Source organism: Canis lupus, chromosome 8 (genome assembly GCF_048164855.1).
Source record: "Canis lupus baileyi chromosome 8, mCanLup2.hap1, whole genome shotgun sequence".
In the NCBI taxonomy this organism is placed as follows: Eukaryota; Metazoa; Chordata; class Mammalia; order Carnivora; family Canidae; genus Canis; species Canis lupus.
The window spans coordinates 75,359,275-75,372,217 of record NC_132845.1 but is presented as its reverse complement, the minus strand read 5'-3'; the positions used below and the strand labels follow the sequence as shown (position 1 = coordinate 75,372,217).

The window sequence follows — 12,943 nt, the reverse complement described above, 5'->3', positions numbered from 1 at the left end:
CGCATTCCTCCCACAGTTAATCATTATCTCTTTTGTCAGCAAAGGGATCATACCAATAGTACCATCTTGCCCCAATCCTTCATTGGCGTCCACTGATGATGAGAAAGTCCCCTCCGGAACCCAGGCTGGCGCATGAGGCGCCTCCCAACCTGGCCACCTGCTTCCCCTTGGATCTCTCCTTCCATAATTCCCTCTAGAAAGTCTGCTCCCGCTAGAAGCTTGTGTGCTGTTCCCCTCACCCCCAAATCCAAGAACCTGTCCATCCTCCGGCACAGGCTGTTCTCTTTGAAATGCCCTGCCCTCTCCCTGCAGGAGCAATCCCTGCTCCAAGGCTTCCTCCATGCTGCCCCCTGACCCCGGTGAACTCCTCTGCCACCTGCCCCTCACCACACGCTCCAATTTCCTACATGGCCAAGCGCACCTGGCTCCTCCCCACGCTGCCAGCACACTGCCTGGCCAATTGGAGACTTCGCTCAAAAATCATTTTTTAATAATTTATTTAAAAACAAAGAAAGAAAGGGAAAAAAAAACCAATAGAGACCAGGGGAACAGCATACAGCTTAGAAAATAAGCCTAAAAAAAAAAAAAAAAAAAAAGAAAATAAGCCTAGATATAGAAAACATATAAACTGCATCACATCCAGCATCTCCAAATGAAAGAGTTATTTACAGATTTTTCTTTTGGAAAAAGCTTCTTTGAAAAAAAAAATGGAGAGACATTTTAAACAAAAGATACATACCTTGTACCATATGCCAAAATAAACTCTAGATGGATGAAGGAGCAAAAAACAAGAGTCACGGAAAAGCAACATGAACAGAATAGAATATTTATAAGTATTTCTGAGGGACGATAGCTTTCTCAGCTTTAAAGCAGTGAAGAAATGAAATTGGCAAGATTGACAGTATGGGATTCATAGAAATTTAAACTATCTGTCCAGTGGAAGAAAAAAGCCTCACACAATTGAAACGGAAAACAACATTTTGGAATCCATTTTCGTGAAATATGACAAGCAAGTGGTTAATCCCACTACTATCTAAAAATTCACTCACGTCTATAAGAAAAACAATTTTCTTAAGAGTAGCATGATAATAACGTGGTAGGAATTAAAGCAACATAAGGTTCTAGACAAAATTGTGATGAAACTAACTGATTTGAATCCTCTACACTTGGGAAGGCTTTTGGGGAGCTTCCCAAAAAAGGATCTCATCCATCGGGGATACTTCCTCTTGGGCTTGGACTGCACGGGAGAAAGGAAGCTACTCTGGCCCCAGACAGGTACCGCCCTTCACATCCTCAAGGCTCAAATATCAAAGAGTAGCTTCCACATGCACATCCTTTGTCACTCTTCAATGGCAAGGGTTAATCTGCAATTAATGAAGGTTAATTCAGTAACTTTTGTGGTGGAGCCCAGACTTTACAGTGGTGCCTCTGGTTACCATATCTGGACTGTGGGCAATCTCCCAAATTCATCTCCAATTCCACCTTCCAATGTATCCTCCAGACAGCTGCCAGGATAATCTAAAAAGGCAAATGTGGTCATGTATGTCATCCAACCCACCTGTTCCTTTCTTCTCCACCTCTTTCTGCTACCATACTTCCACCTTTCCTGGGCAGCCTTGATTTTTTTGTGTAGGTTTATGCTTATTGCTTAGTTAAACTTTTGTGTTGTGAAAACAAAACATGCACTTTCCCATCTCATTTCTGTAATCTCCACATGCCTAAATCACGATGATGCCTCTATTTCTTGACATTTAAATTTGCCACATTTGCAACTGGTTTTTCTGTTTCTAAGGATAAAGATTTAATGGTCTTTTTTTTTTTAAGATTTTTATTTATTCATGAGAGACACAAAGAGAGGCAGAGACACAGGCACAAGGAGAAGTAGCTTCCTTAGGAGGAGCCTGATGCGGAGTCAATCCCAGGATCCGGGGATCACGCCCTGAGCCAAAGGCAGAAGCTCAACCACTGAGCAACCCAGGTGCCCAAGATTTAATGGTCTTATACTCCCCACACCTCACACACACATTTTGCCCTCCTCCTTTTTCCAACACAGCCATATCATAATTTGCAAGTAAGTAAATATCCAATATTTACATTTGTGTGACTCTATTGTGCCCAGTTGAGCCAGAGTATAGAAAATTACAATTCCTTTCTTGAGAAACTCTTGGATTTTTCTTGTGGCTAACTATTGCTTTGCTTTGTCAGAAGCTTCTTTTTCCCTTTCTGTTTCTATCACTAACTTAAGTCCCAAACTTTCCTAAAGAATGGTTTTTAAAAATCTTGCGAAGCCAAGGGAAAACAAATAAACAAGTGGAACTACATCAAACTAAAAAGCTTCTCCACAGCCAAAAAAAAAAAAAAAAAAAAAAATCACAAAAAGGCAACCTACTGAATGGAAGAAAATATTTGTAAGTCATATATCTGATTAGGGATTCATATCAAAATTTATCAAGAACTCAGACAACCTGATAAAAAAAAATCAAACGATCCAATTAGAAAGTGGGCAGAAGATCTAAGCAGACATCTTTCCAAAGAAGACATACAGATGGCCAAAAGGTACATGAAAAGATGCTCCCCATCACTAATCACAAAGGAAATGCAAATCAAAATGGCAAGAGACCATCTCACACCTGACTGATATCAAAAACACAAGAAACAAGTGTTAGCAAGGACATGGAGAAAAGGGAATCTTTGTGCACTGTTGGTGGGGAATGCAAATTGGTGCAGCCACTGTTGAAGACAGTATGAAAATTCCTCAAAAAAGTAAAAAATAGAACTACCATATGATCCAGCAATCCCATTTTGGGGTATTTATCCAAAAAAAATTAAAGTACTAATTCAAAAAGATATATGCACCCCCATGCTCATTGCAGTATTATTCACAAAACCCAAGAAATGGAAACAATCTAAGTGTCCATCACTGGATGAGTGAATAAAGAAAATATCACACACACACACACACACACACACACATAATGGCTACTATTCCACTATTTAAAAAAATGAAATCCTGCCATTTGTGACAATGTGGATGGAACCTGAGGGCATTAGGATAAGCAAAATAAGTCAAACAGAGAAAGACAAATACTGTATGACTTCACTTATATGTGGAAGCTAAAAACAAACAAAATAAGTTCAATGCTACTGAGAACAGATTGGTAGTTGCCAGAGGCAGGTGGGGTTGGGAGGAGGCCAAACGGGTGAAAGGGGTCAAAAGGAAGAAACTTCCAGTTATATAAAATAAGTAAGTCCTGGGGCTGTCAAATACAGCATGATGACTATAGTTAAAAATACTGTATCACCCATATGAGAGTTACTAAGATAGTAGATTTCAGAAGTTCTCATTATGAGAAAAAACAACCTGCAACTATGTGTACTGACAGACATTAACTAGACTTATGGTGATTACTCAACAGTATATACAAACATCGAATCATTATGTTGCACACTTGAAACTAATATAAGGTAGTGTGTCAATTATGTGTCAATAATAATAATAATAATAATAATAATAATAATTCTTAATGTAGTCAAAAACACTAGGTAATAAAATAATTCTATCCCCTGGCCTCCTTTGCCCTCCTCCAAAGCCCTCTATCCCCCTGTTCCAGTGTGGAATGGTGGTTCTCCTGGCCGGCTACATAGCTGTCACCCTGAAATGTGACCCTGGAACATCCCTTTATTGGCTTTTTGGGATCTGCCTTTTGTACTCTCCTGTTTGGGTCCCCTGTTTCTTCAATACTATTATTCTCTTTCTTACTTTACCCCCTTGTTTTACTGGAGCACATCCTTGAGTAGCTTCCTGAAAACAGATGCAGGAGAGGTGCACGTGGAGGCCCTGCTTAAATGTATTTACTGATTCTGAATTTTTATATTGACTTTTTTTTTTTAATTTTGAGGATCAGTGGTGCCTGGGTGGCTCAGCTGGTTCAGTGTCTGTCTCTTGATTTCAGCTCAGGTCACAATCTCGGGATCCTGAGATCCAACCCTGTGTTGGGCTCTGTGCTCAGTGGGGAATCTGCTTGAGATGCTCTCTCTCTCTTCCTCTGTTCCTCTCTCCACTCACACACTGACTCTCTGTCTTTATCTTTAAAAAATAAATAAATCAGTAAAATCTGAAGACCTAACTGCCTTTATGAAATGATTCACAAATCAGGCGGCATCTCAGCTGGAAAACAGTAGTGTGCTCTGAGGAGTTGCACAAAAAGATTCACATTTCATGTGGGTTTAATTTCTCTTTTCATTCATTCTGTAGACCCAGGGGAGGACCTCCTAATCTGAAAGCTCATGTCCTACGGGCCTGGGAAATTGTGCTCCATCACTGGTCTGTCAATTTTCTTCTTCCCATTTTCTCTGTTCTCTTTCTGATATTCTTATTAGTTAATGTTGAATCTGCTGGACTGACCTCCTGCTTTATTTTTTGTCCTATTTTTCATTTTTTTCCATCTGTCAGTTCTTCTCAATGCTATCTTCCACTCTTTTATTAATGTATTCCTATCTTATTTTTAACTTGCAAGACTTCTTTTTTACTTTATTTTTACTTTACTTTATTACTTTATTTTTATTTAAATTCAACTTGCCAACATATAGTATAATGTCCAGTGCTCATCCCATCAAGTGCCCTCCTCAGTGCCCATCACCCAGTTCCCCCAAGCCCACGCCCACCTCCTCTCCTGTAACCCTTAGTTTGTTTCCCAGAGTTAGGAGTCTCTCATGGTTTGTCTCCCTCTCTAACTTACTTGGTTCTTATTTGGTGAATAAAATAAGACATTCCATAACCTAACTCACTAATTATAGTTTTAAAGTTCACAGTCTCGGGGGGAGGAGCAAGATGGCGGAAGAGTAGGGTCTCCAAATCACCTGTCTCCACCAAACTACCTAGAAAACCTTCAAATTATCCTGAAAATCTATGAATTCGGCCTGAGATTTAAAGAGAGACCAGCTGGAATGCTACAGTGAGAAGAGTTCGCGCTTCTAACAAGGTAGGAAGACGGGGAAAAAGAAGTAAAGAAACAAAGGCCTCCAAGGGGGAGGGGCCCCGCGAGGAGCCGGGCTGAGGCCGGGGCGAGTGTCCCCAGGACAGGAGAGCCCCGTCCCGGAGGAGCAGGAGCTGCACCGACCTTCCCGGCGGAAAGGGGCTCGCAGGGAGTTGGAGCAGGACCCAGGAGGGCGGGGATGTCCTCGGGTTCCCGGGGACACTAACAGCAACTGCGCGCCCAGGAGAGTGCGCCGAGCTCCCTAAGGGCTGCAGCGCGCACGGCGGGACCCGGAGCAGCTCGGAGGGGCTCGGGCGGCGGCTCCGCGGAGGGGGCTGCGCGGCCCCGGGAGCAGCTCGGAGGGGCTCGGGCAGAGGAAGAGGCTCCGTGCGGAGGGGGCTGCGCGGTTCCAGGAGCAGCTCGGAGGGACTTGGGCGGCGGCTCCGCGGAGGGGGCTGCGCGGCCCGGGAGCGCGAATCCACCAGCGCAGGCTCCGGAGCACAGGGCGCCGGGACACAGCCCAGGATCCCGCCTGCCCCGGGACAGGCAGAGGCCGGGAGGGCCCAGGACAGCGAGGACGCTCCTGCCCCAGCTGAGCAGATCAGCGGCCCCGCCCCGGAGCCTCCAGGCCCTGCAGACGGAGTTCCTGCCGGAGCTGAATCCAGGTTTCCAGAGCTGCCCCGCCACTGGGGCTGTTCCTCCTGCGGCCTCACGGGGTAAACAACCCCCACCGAGCCCTGCACCAGGCAGGGGCACAGCAGCTCCCCCAACTGCTAACACCTGAAAATCAGCACAACAGGCCCCTCCCCCAGAACACCAGCTAGACTGACAACTTCCAGGAGAAGCCAAGGGACTTAAAGAACACAGAACCAGAAGATACTCCCCGGTGGTTCTTTTTTTGTTTGTTTGTTTTTGTTTTTGTTTTTGTTTTTATTTTGTTTTGCTTTTTGATTTGTTTCCTTCCCCCACCCCCTTTTTTTCTCCTTTCTTTTTCTTTCTCTTTTTCTTCTTTTTTTTTTTTTTTTTCGTTTTTTTTTTCTTTTTCTTCCCTTTTTTTTTTCTCTTTCTCTTTTCTTTCCTTCTTTCTCTCCTCTCTTTTTCTCTTTTTCCCAATACAACTTGCTTTTGGCCACTCTGCACTGAGCAAAATGACTAGAAGGAAAACCTCACCTCAAAAGAAAGAATCAGAAACAGTCCTCTCTCCCACAGAGTTACAAAATCTGGATTACAATTCAATGTCAGAAAGCCAATTCAGAAGCACTATTATACAGCTACTGGTGGCTCTAGAAAAAAGTATAAAGGACTCAAGAGACTTCATGACTGCAGAATTTAGAGCTAATCAGGCAGAAATTAAAAATCAATTGAATGAGATGCAATCCAAACTAGAAGTCCTAACGACGAGGGTTAACGAGGTGGAAGAACGAGTGAGTGACCTAGAAGACAAGTTGATAGCAAAGAGGGAAACTGAGGAAAAAAGAGACAAACAATTAAAAGACCATGAAGATAGATTAAGGGAAATAAACGACAGCCTGAGGAAGAAAAACCTACGTTTAATTGGGGTTCCCGAGGGCGCCGAAAGGGACAGAGGGCCAGAATATGTATTTGAACAAATTCTAGCTGAAAACTTTCCTAATCTGGGAAGGGAAACAGGCATTCAGATCCAGGAAATAGAGAGATCCCCCCCTAAAATCAATAAAAACCGTTCAACACCTCGACATTTAATTGTGAAGCTTGCAAATTCCAAAGATAAGGAGAAGATCCTTAAAGCAGCAAGAGACAAGAAATCCCTGACTTTTATGGGGAGGAGTATTAGGGTAACAGCAGACCTCTCCACAGAGACCTGGCAGGCCAGAAAGGGCTGGCAGGATATATTCAGGGTCCTAAATGAGAAGAACATGCAACCAAGAATACTTTATCCAGCAAGGCTCTCATTCAAAATGGAAGGAGAGATAAAGAGCTTCCAAGACAGGCAGCAACTAAAAGAATATGTGACCTCCAAACCAGCTCTGCAAGAAATTTTAAGGGGGCCTCTTAAAATTCCCCTTTAAGAAGAAGTTCAGTGGAACAGTCCACAAAAACAAAGACTGAATAGATATCATGATGACACTAAACTCATATCTCTCAATAGTAACTCTGAATGTGAACGGGCTTAATGACCCCATCAAAAGGCGCAGGGTTTCAGACTGGATAAAAAAGCAGGACCCATCTATTTGCTGTCTACAAGAGACTCATTTTAGACAGAAGGACACCTACAGCCTGAAAATAAAAGGTTGGAGAACCATTTACCATTCGAATGGTCCTCAAAAGAAAGCAGGGGTAGCCATCCTTATATCAGATAAACTAAAATTTACCCCAAAGACTGTAGTGAGAGATGAAGAGGGACACTATATCATACTTAAAGGATCTATTCAACAAGAGGACTTAACAATCCTCAATATATATGCTCCGAATGTGGGAGCTGCCAAATATATCAATCAATTATTAACCAAAGTGAAGAAATACTTAGATAATAATACACTTATACTTGGTGACTTCAATCTAGCTCTTTCTATACTCGATAGGTCTTCTAAGCAAAACATCTCCAAAGAAACGAGAGCTTTAAATGATACACTGGACCAGATGGATTTCACAGATATCTACAGAACTTTACATCCAAACTCAACTGAATACACATTCTTCTCAAGCGCACATGGAACTTTCTCCAGAATAGACCACATATTGGGTCACAAATCGGGTCTGAACCGATACCAAAAGATTGGGATTGTCCCCTGCATATTCTCGGACCATAATGCCTTGAAATTAGAACTAAATCACAACAAGAAGTTTGGAAGGACCTCAAACACATGGAGGTTAAGGACCATCCTGCTAAAAGATAAAAGGGTCAACCAGGAAATTAAGGAAGAATTAAAAAGATTCATGGAAACTAATGAGAATGAAGATACAACCGTTCAAAATCTTTGGGATGCAGCAAAAGCAGTCCTAAGGGGGAAATACATCGCAATACAAGCATCCATTCAAAAACTGGAAAGAACTCAAATACAAAAGCTAACCTTACACATAAAGGAGCTAGAGAAAAAACAGCAAATAGATCCTACACCCAAGAGAAGAAGGGAATTAATAAAGATTCGAGCAGAACTCAACGAAATCGAGACCAGAAGAACTGTGGAACAGATCAACAGAACCAGGAGTTGGTTCTTTGAAAGAATTAATAAGATAGATAAACCATTAGCCAGCCTTATTAAAAAGAAGAGAGAGAAGACTCAAATTAATAAAATCATGAATGAGAAAGGAGAGATCACTACCAACACCAAGGAAATACAAACGATTTTAAAAACATATTATGAACAGCTATACGCCAATAAATTAGGCAATCTAGAAGAAATGGACGCATTCCTGGAAAGCCACAAACTACCAAAACTGGAACAGGAAGAAATAGAAAACCTGAACAGGCCAATAACCAGGGAGGAAATTGAAGCAGTCATCAAAAACCTCCCAAGACACAAGAGTCCAGGGCCAGATGGCTTTCCAGGAGAATTTTATCAAACGTTTAAAGAAGAAATCATACCTATTCTCCTAAAGCTGTTTGGAAAGATAGAAAGAGATGGAGTACTTCCAAATTCGTTCTATGAAGCCAGCATCACCTTAATTCCAAAGCCAGACAAAGACCCCGCCAAAAAGGAGAATTACAGACCAATATCCCTGATGAACATGGATGCAAAAATTCTCAACAAGATACTGGCCAATAGGATCCAACAGTACATTAAGAAAATTATTCACCATGACCAAGTAGGATTTATCCCTGGGACACAAGGCTGGTTCAACACCCGTAAAACAATCAATGTGATTCATCATATCAGCAAGAGAAAAACCAAGAACCATATGATCCTCTCATTGGATGCAGAGAAAGCATTTGACAAAATACAGCATCCATTCCTGATTAAAACTCTTCAGAGTGTAGGGATAGAGGGAACATTCCTCGACATCTTAAAAGCCATCTATGAAAAGCCCACAGCAAATATCATTCTTAATGGGGAAGCACTGGGAGCCTTTCCCCTAAGATCAGGAACAAGACAGGGATGTCCACTCTCCCCACTGCTATTCAACATAGTACTGGAAGTCCTAGCCTCAGCAATCAGACAACAAAAAGACATTAAAGGCATTCAAATTGGCAAAGAAGAAGTCAAACTCTCTCTCTTCGCCGATGACATGATACTCTACATAGAAAACCCAAAAGTCTCCACCCCAAGATTGCTAGAACTCATACAGCAATTCGGTAGCGTGGCAGGATACAAAATCAATGCCCAGAAGTCAGTGGCATTTCTATACACTAACAATGAGACTGAAGAAAGAGAAATTAAGGAGTCAATCCCATTTACAATTGCACCCAAAAGCATAAGATACCTAGGAATAAACCTCACCAAAGATGTAAAGGATCTATACCCTCAAAACTATAGAACACTTCTGAAAGAAATTGAGGAAGACACAAAGAGATGGAAAAATATTCCATGCTCATGGATTGGCAGAATTAATATTGTGAAAATGTCAATGTTACCCAGGGCAATATACACGTTTAATGCAATCCCTATCAAAATACCATGGACTTTCTTCAGAGAGTTAGAACAAATTATTTTAAGATTTGTGTGGAATCAGAAAAGACCCCGAATAGCCAGGGGAATTTTAAAAAAGAAAACCATATCTGGGGGCATCACAATGCCAGATTTCAGGTTGTACTACAAAGCTGTGGTCATCAAGACAGTGTGGTACTGGCACAAAAACAGACACATAGATCAGTGGAACAGAATAGAGAATCCAGAAGTGGACCCTGAACTTTATGGGCAACTAATATTCGATAAAGGAGGAAAGACTATCCATTGGAAGAAAGACAGTCTCTTCAATAAATGGTGCTAGGAAAATTGGACATCCACATGCAGAAGAATGAAACTAGACCACTCTCTTTCACCATACACAAAGATAAACTCAAAATGGATGAAAGATCTAAATGTGAGACAAGATTCCATCAAAATCCTAGAGAAGAACACAGGCAACACCCTTTTTGAACTCGGCCATAGTAACTTCTTGCAAGATACATCCACAAAGGCAAAAGAAACAAAAGCAAAAATGAACTATTGGGACTTCATCAAGATAAGAAGCTTTTGCACAGCAAAGGATACAGTCAACAAAACTCAAAGACAACCTACAGAATGGGAGAAGATATTTGCAAATGACATATCAGATAAAGGGCTAGTTTCCAAGATCTATAAAGAACTTATTAAACTCAACACCAAAGAAACAAACAATCCAATCATGAAATGGGCAAAAGACATGAACAGAAATCTCACAGAGGAAGACATAGACATGGCCAACATGCATATGAGAAAATGCTCTGCATCACTTGCCATCAGGGAAATACAAATCAAAACCACAATGAGATACCACCTCACACCAGTGAGAATGGGGAAAATTAACAAGGCAGGAAACAACAAATGTTGGAGAGGATGCGGAGAAAAGGGAACCCTCTTACACTGTTGGTGGGAATGTGAACTGGTGCAGCCACTCTGGAAAACTGTGTGGAGGTTCCTCAAACAGTTAAAAATAGACCTGCCCTACGACCCAGCAATTGCACTGTTGGGGATTTACCCCAAAGATACAAATGCAATGAAACGCCGGGACACCTGCACCCCGATGTTTCTAGCAGCAATGGCCACTATAGCCAAACTGTGGAAGGAGCCTCGGTGTCCAACGAAAGATGAATGGATAAAGAAGATGTGGTTTATGTATACAATGGAATATTACTCAGCTATTAGAAATGACAAATACCCACCATTTGCTTCAACGTGGATGGAACTGGAGGGTATTATGCTGAGTGAAGTAAGTCAGTCGGAGAAGGACAAACATTATATGTTCTCATTCATTTGGGGAATATAAATAATAGTGAAAGGGAAAATAAGGGAAGGGAGAAGAAATGTGTGGGAAATATCAGAAAGGGAGACAGAACGTAAAGACTGCTAACTCTGGGAAACGAACTAGGGGTGGTAGAAGGGGAGGAGGGCGGGGGGTGGGAGTGAATGGGTGACGGGCACTGGGTGTTATTCTGTATGTTAGTAAATTGAACACCAATAAAAAAAAATAATTAAAAAAAAAAAATAATAAAGTTCACAGTCTCCTCCTCCCCTATGTACCTTTTCTATTGTTGCTGCTGTTGTTAAGGTCTTTTGTAACTGAGACACTTTGAGATGTCCAGGGATCCTGGCTCTTCTGTCTTATTTCAGAGGGAGACAGGTACGTGGAGACAAATGGAGCTTTACAACAAGCTTGCCTTACTAAGAGTGAGCAGAACTCAGTCATTTGGGGAGGAAGCCAATGATCACATCTATTGGCTTTTTCTGAGGCTGGTTTCTTCAGAAGAGATCCCTTCCACATGCTGATTATAGGGGTGTGAAAGCCTGGGGGGTAATGATGGTGAGGGTGCCCCAGATGGCACGGAGCCTTACCCTCTGTCCTAGGCTACATCTTATGAGCTCTAGCCCAGAGTTCACCTTTTCCTGAGAGTGTCTCTCCCAAACTCTGCCAGGTAGGGAAGGGTAGCCCCTGGCTGTGCGCTTCTAGAGAAAGAAAGCATCTGCAATGCTTCCTTTCAAATCCACTTCCCAGCCATTGGAAATAGCCAGAACCTCCAATGCCCAGGTCCCTGAGGTTCTGAGGTGTGATGAGGCTGCCTGCATTCTTCAGCTCTTCCCACCACTGCCCACCACATGCAGGAGGTTGGGTCCTAGCTTCACCCACTCTGTCATCAGTACCATTCATTCATCCCCTCTCTTTCCATCTGCCCAAATTCTGTGGGTGTTTCTTCCCTGCTATCATTCCCTAACCTGTTCAGTTGTCCGTTGTAGATCACCATCCTCTCCAGCTCTTTCCTGTCATCTTACTGAAGTTCCAAGAGGGGTCAGATACAAGGGGTCTGTTGAAGAAACCATGCTAATGTACAGAGCACTGGGAGCCATAGCTCCCCACCCCTCTCAGCACACCATGCTTTTGTTTGCTCCCAACTCTGCTCTTGCTGTTCCCCCATCTGGTCCATTTCTTTTCTTTTTCTTTTGTCCATTTCCCAACCCATGGTGACACGTAAAGATCAGCTTCAGGCATCATCTCCAGCAGGAAACCTTCCAGATCCTCCCCGCACAGCCTGTATATATCTCTGGCTTGACACACACCACATAGACCACTGTGTTGAATCAATCTGACTATAAGTCTGCCTCTCTCCCTGGATAACAAGTAAGTAGGCAAGGACTGTGTCTTCTCCAATGTTCTGCCTCTAGTGTGTGAAAAGCCATCTGGCATCTTAATAGGTGCTCACTGATATGTGTTCAACTGACCCACTTCCAGTAAGCTCCATGTTAGAAACATTTTCATTCTCAAAGGAAGGCCAAAAGAAAAAAGAAAAAAAAGGCTCTGTTTATTTGCCAACGTCCAAATATGAAAGGCTAATCAGAGAGCACCAGGAAACGAAAACAGCCAGATGTGTTTGAGAGCAAAAGTCCAAGAACACAAAATAGCTTCCAACAGGGGTGATGTATGTTTTCTGAGCGATTCAAAATGAATATATGTTTATTAGGCAGAGAGAGACTTAACAGGTTTCTCGGCTAATGCTGCAATTTTAAATCCATTTAAGATAATTTTCTTTATCTTGAATCTATTTTTCTCAGTAACCAGGATACTTAACTGATTTATACAAAATCCATTTGAAAAAGAAATAATCTCTTCTAAGCAAGGGCACAGTCTAAATGGGGAAAAAAAGAGACACTACAAATCTAACACAAAACAAAGAATCTGTTAAGCCAACGTGGATACTTGCCTAGAAACACGCTTTCTTCTAGCATCTTAATTCCATGACCCATCCCTCTTCTCTACTTCCCAAGTAGAAAAAAATAATAATTCTTAAATCTGAGCTCATAGAACAAAGACGTTTC

General features: G+C 42.2%; 1 protein-coding gene across 3 annotated transcripts in view; it reads right to left on the bottom strand.

Moving 5' to 3' along the window:
- GALNT17 (polypeptide N-acetylgalactosaminyltransferase 17) overlaps positions 1–12,943 on the bottom strand; it is a 438,022-nt gene that overhangs the window by 272,790 nt on the left and 152,289 nt on the right. The gene's annotated exons all lie outside the window — the stretch shown is intronic.